Below are 13,146 nucleotides of genomic sequence, written 5' to 3'. Positions count from 1 at the left end.
TGTAGAAAAGGAGTCAGACAAGACAGACAACCTGGAAAATAGTCCTGGAAACCTCATCCTATAATTATGTATACATCATTTTGTTTTCTTATTTTATATTATTGCCTATATATTATTATTGTTAATTAACTTGTATACTTTCCTGCCCCCAACCCTGCAACTGTAACGCAAGAATTACACTATACTCCTGCAGTGTATGTGACAATAAAGATATCAAATTTAATCTAACCTAATCAGTGCAAGTAAATGTTAATCCAGAATTCAGTCCCTCTCTTTGTGTACAGATAGGATGGACACTGCTTTGTTTTTATTTTTACCATATTGTTTTCATATAAGTCTTACATTAGTACAACTGTCTCCGTTGTTGTGGAAGATTGATCAATTCCTGGTTTTGTTGCTTTTCCATTTGGAGTTTGATTGTTCTCTTCAAGCCATGTTTTTTGTTGCATATCTCTAGGATATGCATGTTAGGTTAGACTAGGTTAGATTAATAAAATGTATTAATTCCATGGGCAAATTCAGATGCATACAGCAGCATAAACATATAAAAGGATACAGACTCACAGGACAGATAACACAGCCAATCGATCAATCGATAAATCAATAAACTTAACGAGTGCAGGTAGTGTATGCATTAAATTGCCTGATAGTAGTGGGCAGACCTTAGCATACCATGATGGAATGAACCTGAAGCTAAAAGTGCTCCAAAAGAGCACCTCCTGGAGGGGATTTTTCATGATGGCATCCTCTTTTCCACAACAGCTTCTAGTGTGTCCAGGGTTCACCCTGTGATGGAGCAGGCTTTGCTGATAAGTTTGTTCAGACATTGTGCATCTTTTGAGCTTAAGTTGCTTCCTCAGGAGACTGCAGCATAGAACACCACACTGGCTATTACGGACTGTTAGATCATTTCCATCTGCTTGCTGTACACCTCAAAGAGACCTGAGTCTCCTTAGCAAGTGGAGTCTGCTGTAACCCTTCTTGTACAGCGTCACCGTGTTGTCAGACTAGTCCAGTTTGTTGTTTTTATGAACCTCCAGGGACCTGTAGCTGTGCACCACTTCCACGTCCTCTCCTTAAATGATGGCTTGGTCTCAGAGGCTTCTGGGCACCCTGGAAGTCCACTACCATCTCTTTTGTCTTGCTGATGTTGAGTTGCAGGTTGTTGTCCTTGCACCACAAGACCAAGTTCTCCACAACCTCCCTGTATTCTGATTCATCTCCAATATTATGTCTATGATGGATGAGTTATCTGAAAAATGGTAAATAAACAACTGTAAATTGGTGAATTATGAATGAGTGCACACTCTGATTGATAGGAGCCCTGTTCTCATTTGGTTTCTGCCTTACACTGGTGATGCTTGTTATACTGCATTTCAATAAAACTCAAGTAGGATGAATGATTTCACTATGGATGGATGGAAATCATATTGTATAATGATACGATGCAAATTAGAATTTAGTGGCCAAAATAATAAAGCCGTGTGAAATTCACTAGACTCAGAATGCTGAGATTACTGACTCTGATATCTGGCACTGAACGATTACTGAAATGTGAGATATTTAAAGATGGTTTTGGAAAGAGTTGACTATCTGACTGACACATGTTGAGAAGCAGGGAAGCAGACAAACGCTGGACTGACTAGCAGACGTAGAGCCATAAATATGCCTAAGGCTGTGAAACAGGCATATTAGCAAAGGAGATTCATTTATTCATTTGATTCAGATCACTAATTAAATAGCACAAATGATTTTGCTAGAATGATGTACAATTTAAATAAAAATAACATATTAAAGAATGTCTCGACAGGCAATTTAATCCAGTCCACTGCTGCTTACCAGGCTTTTTATTTGTTTTGTCTTGATTACCTCACGTCATGCTAAACCTAAACTTTTCAAAAATCTCCAGGGAGGTGACGGAATGGCCACAAAATTCTCCTTTCAGACCAATGTTTGTCTCTGTGAATAAGCCTGATTCTTGTGCAGGCGCCCCCTTTGGCACTGCCACTCCATGACCCAGGGATCATATGTACTATAAGATTACAGTTCAGTCTTCTCCCAGCTGTGTTTACATTCCATGGTGCTCATGCAAACATGCTGACTAAAGCACAAACCCGCCTGAAGACTTCCATTTAGGTCACAACAATGCTGCCTTTTAAAACTCCAGGCAACTGGAGCAGACAGTAACTTTTGTCATATGGTGACTGCATGTCAGCTGAGCTCAAAAGGTCACTTCAGTCGAGGTCGGAGGGCACCTTTGTGGTTTTGTTTCCAGTCAAGCAGTAGATATGAAAAGGCTTTAAAGGTCACATTTAATTTGTGATACCCTGACTCACAATTGAAGCTTTCTGTGGTGCCAGTTGAGCAGGCCGATTAATAGCGAGTGCTTACAGAATGCTTGACACCTAATCCGCTCAGTCAAACCCAATACAGGAATAGACATTTCAGATTTATTAGTACTTGGGCTATTCTAACATAAAAAGAGATATTGGAACAATCCTAGAAAACTGCCCTCTTACAAACTGAATGGCCTGTCAGTTAAAATAGAAACGTGGTTTGCTAAACAATCCGCCACCACTGCTGCTGCTTTGGGAGGTAGTTACAAAACAAAAGTAAGCCTGGCTTAATCCAAAAAAATAAGACTATTATATAACACGATTTAACAAATTAAAATGTCAAGTGCATGCTCAAATAATTTTTTTAGATTAAATAAAATCTAAAATGCACAATCTGTTGGCTACGGAACAATACAGTGTGGCTGAATATTGCTGATTTAGCATTAGCTAGTCAGCACCATGATATTAAACCTCAATTTTTCTTGTTCATGATGAAAAAGCAACAATTTATTCTATGAAATGAAAGAGTAAACACAGTTGCAAGTCCCTTTAGAAGTACAGAGTTGTAATACAATGGAAACCACTGGGGGTCGTGTGCAAAACGAAGACACAAAACCATTGTCTAGACTTTGAATGCCTGGCATGCTGCCTTTGTTTATTTTCTGGTTATTCAATATAAGCAGACTGAGTTCTTCCTGCCTCACTCTGCAACCACTCAAAAATCCTCCCATCCCACCCAACCCCAACTCCAACTCCCCAGTAACCAAGGCAGGGCTATCATAAACATACCACATGTAGTGCAGGCAAGGAAAGAACACAATGACCACCCCTACTAGTACAGTGGAGTTTTTCAGGATTAGCCATAGTGCGGCGCTGTATCTTCTAGACACCATACATGACCTTCCCTATTTCTTTTATTTATTTCTCTTTGAGGCTATATGATCACAAGATGGCAGTCCATTTGTCTCACCTCCAACTTAAACAAACCTCTCTCTGGAGCTTTTATCACTCTTTTGGAATTTTACCTGATGTTCTTACAAGCCCTTCCTACAAAGAGACCAGAACGTGCACTAGTCTTTTTTGAAGCACTCAAACATTTTTCTTTTCAGTTTCTTTCACTGAGTCTGTAGCTTGTTTCAATGTGATTTGTGACAATAAGAATGTATTGTTACTAAACCACACACATGAATGCTGATAAGCGTCCCTGCTTACATTAAAGCATGGTGAGAAAAGAATATCTTGGACTGAGATGCCTCACTGTTTGTGCAGTGGACACCCATTGAAATGTGATTGATTCCAAATAATGAAATGGCTCAAAAGGTCTTTCACAGTATATTTACTTTCTTTGTCTACTATCTCTGTGATGGTTTAAAGGTCCCAGGACTCCATTTATGAGATAATCTGGCAATGTGACTAGTGGTTATGTTGGAGAAAGGATAGACTTAGCAGTGGGACTTTCATTCAATGGCTCCCCAGCTTGTCATGGCCAGCTTAGCCATATTCTAGTCCTTGTAATCAAATGTTTGACAATATTGCAGTGCCTTGGAGACCTGACAGACAAAGCTATTGCACACGTGCGCAAAGGGAGCACCCACAGGGCTCTGGTAAGGTAAACCACCAACCCAAACACTTCAGGGATCATGACTGTCAACAGTTCCTTCTTTCTTATCTACAGACCAGAAGATCGATTCCACAACGAACTCCGACTTCACTTTGTTTTTCACCCCAGAAGTCTTGTCTCTTTTGCCTGGGAGGCTATTTAAGTAATGTGATGTTGGAAGTTGTCATTCAATTGGGAACCCCCATCCAGAGAGCAAAAAGCTCCATGGAGGAAATGTCATTCAGTAGGAGAGATACTCTCAAGAAGCCCTTAACTATTGGTTATTTTAGAGACAAGACGTCCACTATTTCATCTGGACTTTTTCTTTTCCTTTTATTTGTTATATAAAAAGGGGTACCTGGTTGGTCTCCAACACTTCTTGATCTATCTCTCATGTTGATTGTCTTACACACCCACATGCTGTCATAAACTGAACCTTATAATATTTGTTTCCAGCCATTTTCTTGCCCTCTAAAAGTAATGCAGGTTTTAGAGGTGGAGCAGTTAAGTGGTCAGGTCATTGTCTTTTGTTTGTTTATGATGTTTTTGAAAATGTTATTTTTTTAAATACGTATTTTTGTTGCACCATTTTGTTTTATTTTGAGTGCTGCCCTGCTTTGCTCTCATCTTTAACTTTTCTCTCACTATGCTTCTTGTTCTACAGTTTAGTCTTACGTCCTGAACTTTTTTATTTCCTTCCTTCCTGGTTAAGACCTTGGCTTGCTATTACAATTGCAATCAATCTTCTGATTCCATGTTACTTTAAACTGTTGCTGGCTTGTCCTGTCAATATGCACATGGTCTTATTTTAATAGCCAACAAATGGCTGTTTATTTAAACACCTTTCCCCACTGTGTTTATTCTGCAAATATTACTGACTTTCAGAAACACCAACTTGTCTTACTCTCTCGATGTTCCCAGAACTCAGGAGATCCTGATTCACTGTTTTTTGGTGTTAATGGGTCCTCCCTGTGTGGAGTGCTTTGAGTAGTGAGAAAATGTGCTATATAAATGTTAAAAAGTATTATTATTATTATTATTATTATTATTATTATTATTATTACTGGCCACCATGATACAAAGTGTATTAAGTCAAACAACGCTTGTTACCCATAGTGTGGGTTCACTCCAAAATCTTCTTGCACTAACAGATTCACTAGCATGATGGAAGAAAGACAACTTTCACAGTAAGACTTCTAGGCTTTTTATGTTGATTCCTTAAGTCCACCCGTAGTGGATTCTAGCTGTTCATATACTGTACAAACAAATGTAGGACAAGGTTGGCATTGCCCATTCTGCTAGATTTTCGTGGCCAACCATGTCTGTTAATAAAGCGGTTTACCAGGGATACAGGCATCCAGCCGAGCCTTCCCCCATTTGTATTCCAAAGTAAGTGTCTGAACTCCAACTTGTACCAGGATCTACCTGGACTTCATCTCATAACAAAGCTGCAGGACCCTCTGCAGATTTGTTGAGCCAGAAGAACCCACCTATTAGAAGACACTGGTTTTGAAACTGGAAGTGACTTTAATCCAATTAGAAGAAGGTTCAACCTTCCTTTAAAACTCTCTGCAGCATCTTGAAGAAGCTCTCTCTCTCGCTGGGATATTCGCTGGACACTCACTGAATTCCCTGGGTATTCTCTCAGGGCAACCTCTCTGGGATTCTCTCAGGGAAGTAGAACTCTCCAAAATGACTCTCTAAATCTTCTCTCAAACTACAAGCTATAAGCCTCTTGCTTGGAATTCAAAATACTCTTATCTTTGTGGACCAGAAGCTGAGGCCCAGTCTGTCAAGCCAAAGCCGTGTGCCAGTAGTCTGACAAGGCTGAGAAGCAGCCATCACTTCAAGAAGGGAACTTCCTCTTGTGCCAGAAAGAGAAATGCTTTTCTCTAAGATACAGACAGTGCACAGCAAAGGGCCTAACAGCAGAAAGCAAGCCGAGAAAGCAGCAGCACAGCACTGACAAGGATCATGCAGCTAAGAGAACGAGTGCACTGTAACTCTCGTACCAGGAGCCAACAAAAAAACAACAACTTCACACAACATCAGACATCATCCATAATGGTATTGGTATTGTAAAACTGTTTATCTGTGCCAAAATAAAGTGGAACTCTAAATACCAGTAAGCTACCAGCCTATATGTTTTATGTTTGTCTGTCTAGTCTGACTGCACCCAGTCTTATATGTCAATAGGCAGTTATCATATTTCTGTAATCCTTGTGTTTATCAAAAATTTGTATTATTCTGTTTCTTAAATGAGTGTGTCTCAGTTTTCTTGATATACTGTAAGTCTAAAGGCTATAAATCTGCCTCCTACAAAACAGAGAAAGGTAAGGTAAATAAAGTAGGAGCATTGCTGAATTATTGGATAAATTGAATATAATTGGAATTATTGGATCAATCCCTCATTATTATGGCATCTTCCTGGGTGGCCGTTGATTATTAATCATCAAAATTCCTACAGCAGAAAGATGCCCACTCTACAGCAACCTATCTGATCTGCACAGCTGTAATTCAACCTGATCAAAATGTTGGCTGCATCTCTGCATCCTGCAGAGGATGTTACAATTTACTTCAAAAATTAAGCTATCAAACTTAAGCTGAAATGATACAATATAACTGTTAATACATTGTATAATTTCTTTACAGGCAATCAGAGGTGTGGTAGGATGTCTACTGCTGTGTCTTTCACTTTGAAGGTGACAGGATATTTCAAAACATAGTCAGATACAGAGGAGCTATTTTTGCAAGTAAGAGCAACTGCAACAGTCCATTCTTTGGAAATGCCCTGGACCACTCCACTGAATCACCATCTTTCTACACAGTAATGTGAGACCACAATGCAAGCAGCACTTTTACGATGTTACAACAGTATGGGTAGTGCTAGACCTTCTACCTTACAGCTTGTATCATGCCCCAGGAGGCTTCCGCCTCTTTGGCCCTTGTGTGGCCCAGTTTCTGAATCTTGACACTGATTTCTTCAGGGTGGGGATGGATGCCATTGTGTCATGGTGAAATGCATGCCTGCACAAGTTTGAAATAGAAAAATGGTAATTCTTTGCTCACAAATAAAGCCTTCAAATAAAACTGTAGGAGACATTTATGCTACCTTATTTTTCAAAGTATCCTTGCAGTTTATGGTGGTACCACAGGCAGGTGATGTGATTCAACCAGAGCTGCCAGCAGTGATAGAACTGTCTTGTCTGTCTTCTAGTTTGCAGTCAGGCATCTTAGCCACTAAGCTACACTGCCAGCACAACAACAAGACCTATCGCTAACTAGAGTAGTAAATTGATTTCTTCTGACTTGCCCGTGTGGTTTATTTGTGGCTGGCGTAACAAGATTAATCAATAAAAACAACTGGAATGTTGTTGAATGAGTTGATGAAGCTAAGTCAGAAACTGCACAAGCAAAGACACTTTATAAATACTGTACTCATTAATAGTTTTTTTTCTGGGTGCCATTTAACAAGCCAGCATAGCTGAATTTATTTAGTCTGCACTTTAGTTTTCTGGGTCCTTCTAATTTTTTCATAAAAAAATATGTGCTGTAGGTTCACTCTGGCATAAGTCTTCCAATATAGTTTTAGTGGAATTCCGACCAGTATTAATACATAATTTCACTCAGTGATAAATGTTACGCCAGTTTAGGATAACTGCACATGGTGAAAGATAAGAATAGATTCAACTGGAAAGTTTATTTCACTATATACAGTAAATCTAATGTAATATGGTGTACAAGGAGCTCCTGCTGCACAGAGCTAATAAATGCGACATGAGAAAAAACAGAAAATGTTAAGATGGGCTGAGTGTTGCTGATGTTCCCATATTATACAATAATAAGTTGGATTATTACTAAGTTTTATTATTAATAGTACAACTTATTAATCTAAAATTAAACATAATACAATGGAGTAAAATACAGCACTAATGTAGCAAAATGAAAATGTATGTGCATATGTCAAGTAATTATTTATCATTCTCAAACCAGCGTAATCCAAGGCAGGGTCACAAGAACTGAAGTCCATCTCAGCAGCACAACATAGGAGATAACCTTGTGATGCAGGGCCCACTCAACAAACACAACCACGTCTCTCATAAAGTGGCCAATTATGAATTGCTAATCAGCCTAACATGTCCATCTTCAAGGGTGTAGGAGGGATACCATACTACCTAAAGAAAAACACACACACTCACAGGAAGAACACAGAAACACCACAGAGACAATATCCATGTGTGGGACTGAAACCCAGAAGAAGATCTGTGAAGCAGCAGCACTAACTGTAAAGAGAGAGAGTGATGAGCAGGATTATCTGTATATTCATTGCTGAGTTTAAAAAAATTCAAAGGTTCTTTACAGAATATTATCAACAGCTAACACCAACAAGGAAAGTGGACATAAGGTCAAATGTGTGTGATTTGTCTTCTTCTTCCTCTTCATCTTTTCACACTTCTTTATTTGATCTATGTGCTTGATTAACTTTCTCCAAAAAGCTAGTTCCTGCACCTCCTCACCAGTCAAGCCCTTTTCCTTCAGATCTTCTTTTACTTTATTCATCCACCTCTGCTTTGCCATCCCTCATTTTCTCTTCCCCTGTTCTTCCATTCCCATCACTCTTTTGTCCACATATTCCTTGTCTCTTCTCATCACATGTCTATACCATTTCAACCTACTTTGCTGTACTTTCCTAGATATCTCTCCCACTTTTGTTGCACTTTTGATTGTCTCATTTTTTATTCTGTCCTGTTTTTAACTCCATATATCCATCTCAACATTCTTATTTCTGCCACATCTAACTTCTACTCTTGCATTTCCTTTACTGCCCATGTCTCAGCTCCATACATCATTGCCGGTCTTACCACTGTCTTAAAAACCTTACCTTTAACCTTCGCCTTAATTCTTCGATCACATAATACTCCTGATACCTTCTTCCAATTGTTCCATCTACACTACACTCTGTGGGGTATTTCTGCATCTAATTTTCCATCTTGGGTGACCACTGATCCTAGCTATTTAAACTTATCCAGTCTTTTCAATAGCTCTCCCTGCAGGCTAACTTCTGAATCCTGATCATCATTAAACCTCATACATTCAGGCTTCTTCTTTCTATTCATCTTCAACCCTCTATCTTCCCATGCCCATCACCATTCTTCCAACTTCCTCTCCATTTCCTCCTTTGTGGTGCTACACAATATATGTCATCAGCAAAAACATGCTCCAAGGGGATTGACCCATGACTCAACACATCTATAACCAGATCTAAGAGGTAAGGACTTAAAGAAGATCCCTGGTGCAGATCTACTCTAACAGGGATCTTGTCTGTTACCAAAAAAAATGCTTTTAACCCGAGTCCTCACTCCTTCATTCTTATCCTGGACAATCCTTATATACCTCCCTGGTACTCCTTTCTCTCTCATGCACCTCCTGACCTCTTGAGATGTGGCACTCTATCATAAGCTTTCTCCGAATCAATAAACACCATATGCAATCCTTTCTGTTTTTCTTGATGTTTCACTATGAGTTGTCTCAATCCAAAGATTGCATCCATTGTTTCTCTCCTGGACATAAAACCAAACTGCTTCTCCCCTATAGTGGTTTCTTCCCTAAGGTTTCTTTCTATAACCCTTTCCTAAATGTTCACTGTGTGTGACATCAGCTTTATCTCTCTATTGTTTCCACAATCTTGAATAAAACCCTTCTGCTTATAAATGGATACAAACACACTATTCCTCAGCTACTCTGGTATTCTTTCTGTTCATAGATCTTCTGCATTAGATCTCACAACACATCTACTCCTTCTTCTCCTAAACTCTTACACACTTCTTCTGGAATTTCATCTCATCCTGTTGCCTTTCCATTTCACATTCTTTTCACTTCCTCCCTCCGTATTCTTAGTACTAGCCTTTCATTTGGGCCTCCATCCCCAAATACTACCCTTGGATTTTCTTCATTCAGCAGCTTTTCAAAGTACCTCTTCCATCACCAGCAAAAACAAAGAGCTGGTGGTGGATTTTAGGAGGCCCAGGCCCCTTATGGACCCCGTGATTATTAGAGGTGACTGTGTGCAGAGGGTACAGACCTATAAATACCTGGGAGTGCAGCTGGATGATAAACTGGACTGGACTGCCAATACTGATGCTCTGTACAAGCGAGGACAGAGCTGACTATATTTCCTTAGAAGGCTGGCATCTTTCAACATCTATAATAAGATGCTGCACATGTTCTATCAAACAGTTGTGGCGAGCACCCTCTTCTACACGGTGGTGTGTGGGGAGGCAGCATAAAGAAGAGGGACGCCTCACGCCTGGACAAACTAGTGAGGAAGGCAGGCCCTATTGTAGGCATGGAGCTGGACAGTTTGACATCTGTGGCAGAGCGACAGGCACTGAGAAGGCTCCTGTCCTTCATGGAGAATCCACTGCATCCACTGAACAGTATCACCTCCAGACAGAGGAGCAGCTTCAGCGACAGACTGCTGTCACTGTCCTGCTCCACTGACAGACTGAGGAGATCGTTCCTCCCTCACACTATGCGACTCTTCAGTTCCACCGGGGGGTGGGGGCGTGGGGGGTGGTTAAACGGTAACATTATACAATGTTATTGACTGTTATATCTGTCTTGCACTCTCCACCTTGCACTTTTTAACTTGCACTGTGTTTTTATCACTCTTTAATTAATATTGTTTTTTATCAGTATGCTGCTGTTGGAGTATGTGAATTTCCCCTTGAGGATTAATAAAGTATCTATCTATCTATCTATCTATCTATCTATCTATCTATCTATCTATCTATCTATCTATCTATCTATCTATCTATCTATCTATCTATCTATCTATCTATCTATCTATCTATCTATTTTTGATCCTATCATGCTCATTTAAGACAGTGCCTTGCTCAGCTTTCATTTGCTTTTTCAGACTAAAATCCTTTCCAGCTAAGTTCCTAGTCATAGATTTTGCACACTCTCTCTGACTGTTCACTTTAATTATATTACTGTGTAAAACTGTACAATCCCATTCACATCTTGCCATCTTATCATTAGCATTTCTTTCTAACATACAGGAATGTAATTTTTTTTGTTCATGTAATTTTTTTTTGTTCATGTACTATAACACAGTTTTCACGTTTTTCAGCATCATTTGCCATTACAAAAAAGTTGTGTAGTAAGACATTTTTGAAAATAATCAGGGCTGTATATATGAAAAAGTGTTTAGCAGGACATCCCTCTGTACTACATTAATTGGCATGCATAGCTTTGCATGGGTATGCATTTACTGAATGACATCAACTGATGGCACTGATTTCAGTATTCTGTTTACAGTATACTAATGGAAAGGCTTTGAAATTGATTCTAATTTTCATCTACAGACTACAAAAAGCTGACTGAAAATAGTTTTCCCTCAACCATTATGAAAAATTTTGAAAGCTGGGTTTGCTCTTTGAATTCTGCTAAACCACCAAATTCTCGATTACACATTAATTATGCTCTTCCCTAATTCTTTTGTCCAGCCACACACAAAAAGTGTTTAGTCATTGGTTACTCATTTTTAGGTTTAACATAAGGCAATGCAACATTACGTTACTTTCCAGACTTCATTTACAATATCTTAGTGAGTTGGAGGCAGTTGTAGTGCACTACTGTGACCAGCGGTCGAGTGACATACCCAGCAGCTTAATCCGGTGAATCTTCAACTAACCATGACAAATTCAATCTTGATTTGTTCTTTAGACATAGGGGCGGGCTTCTGTGTGTATGTGAGAGCTGACAACCGATGACCGCTCAGCCAGAAGTTCAATGCTTATTATGCAGCAAAAAGGAATAAGGAACACGGGTGTTTTGGACCTCACAAAAAGAAGAGAAGCGTCTCTGTCTGATGCCTTGTGCTTTATGTACAACAATAGTGTGGAGTTAATCCAGCAAGTGCAGTAGAAATATAATAATCTGGTGCGTGTGTGTATTTGGTCTCCAATGGAGTTTCAAGCATGATACAACAATGTATAATAAATTGAAGTGTGAAAGGGAATTTGTCTGCATTTATTAATTATTAACAACTAGCCAATTTAAAATGCTGTATTTTTGTTATAATTCAGGACTCAACACATAAAATAGGACACAATGACTAACAGCAAGACTGTGCTATAATAAATGGACTTCAGGCTATAGTACTTCACAAAGGCAATGGATCTATCAGGCAGCATGTTATTCTCTCTCAGAAATAGGGTTGAACTTTGGAAATGTGAAAATGCTCTGGAAAGTCATTACACAGTTGTCTAATTTGACATACCCAATGCAATTTCCAGATGATTCTCAGATGTCAAGATAAGCAGCTGCAGTCAACACATTTGATATCACCATCAACTAGAAGTCAAATAATATGACATTGGCTTTAAAGTATCACCTACAGAATGTAGGTGTTTTATTGTTTAGTTTAAATGTCACAGGCAAAACCCTGGAAATCTCATAAAGACTGTGCTTGGTGACAGGCCTTATACAGTCTTTTGATCCTGTACCGATAGCTCATGTTATTATATAAATATGAATGATGTACACATGGACTTGAGTTCAACTCTGGATGCATTCCAAACAATGCTAGACTATAGAATATGTATCCTACATTAGCTTTCTTTTACATCAGAAACTGCTGGGTATAGGGTGAATTCTTTAAAACTCATTTTATGAGCCCTCCACAGATTTCATACTAAAAAACTATAAATTTGGCATATCGTTTAAAACATCTACTTTGTGCAGGGCAAAAGTAATTTTTTCCAATAGTGTTCACAGACAGAATATTTCACTTTTTTTGACTATATCACAATTCCTGTGGGTCATAAGTTTACATACGTTTTGTTAAAACAGCTTGGAAAATTCCAGAAAATGATGTCAATCGTTTAGTCAATTAGAATGTAGATTCTGATAGGCAATTAGCCTAATTGGAGTCAACAAGTGGATGTATGTTAAGGCCTACCATCAAACTCATTGCCTCTTTGCTTGACATATTGGGAAAATTCAAAGAAATCAACCAAGACCTTAGATATAAAATTGTAGACCTCCACAAATCTGGTTCATCTTTGGGAACAATTTTCCACTGCCTGAAGGTTACACATTCACCTGTACAAACAATAATAAGCAAGTATATACATCGTGGGACCACACAGCTGTCATACCACTCAGGAAGGAGACACATTGTGTCTCCTAGAGCAGAACGTA

Source organism: Erpetoichthys calabaricus, chromosome 1, assembly GCF_900747795.2.
Source record: "Erpetoichthys calabaricus chromosome 1, fErpCal1.3, whole genome shotgun sequence".
Classification (NCBI taxonomy): domain Eukaryota; kingdom Metazoa; phylum Chordata; class Cladistia; order Polypteriformes; family Polypteridae; genus Erpetoichthys; species Erpetoichthys calabaricus.
This window is presented reverse-complemented; position numbering follows the sequence as displayed.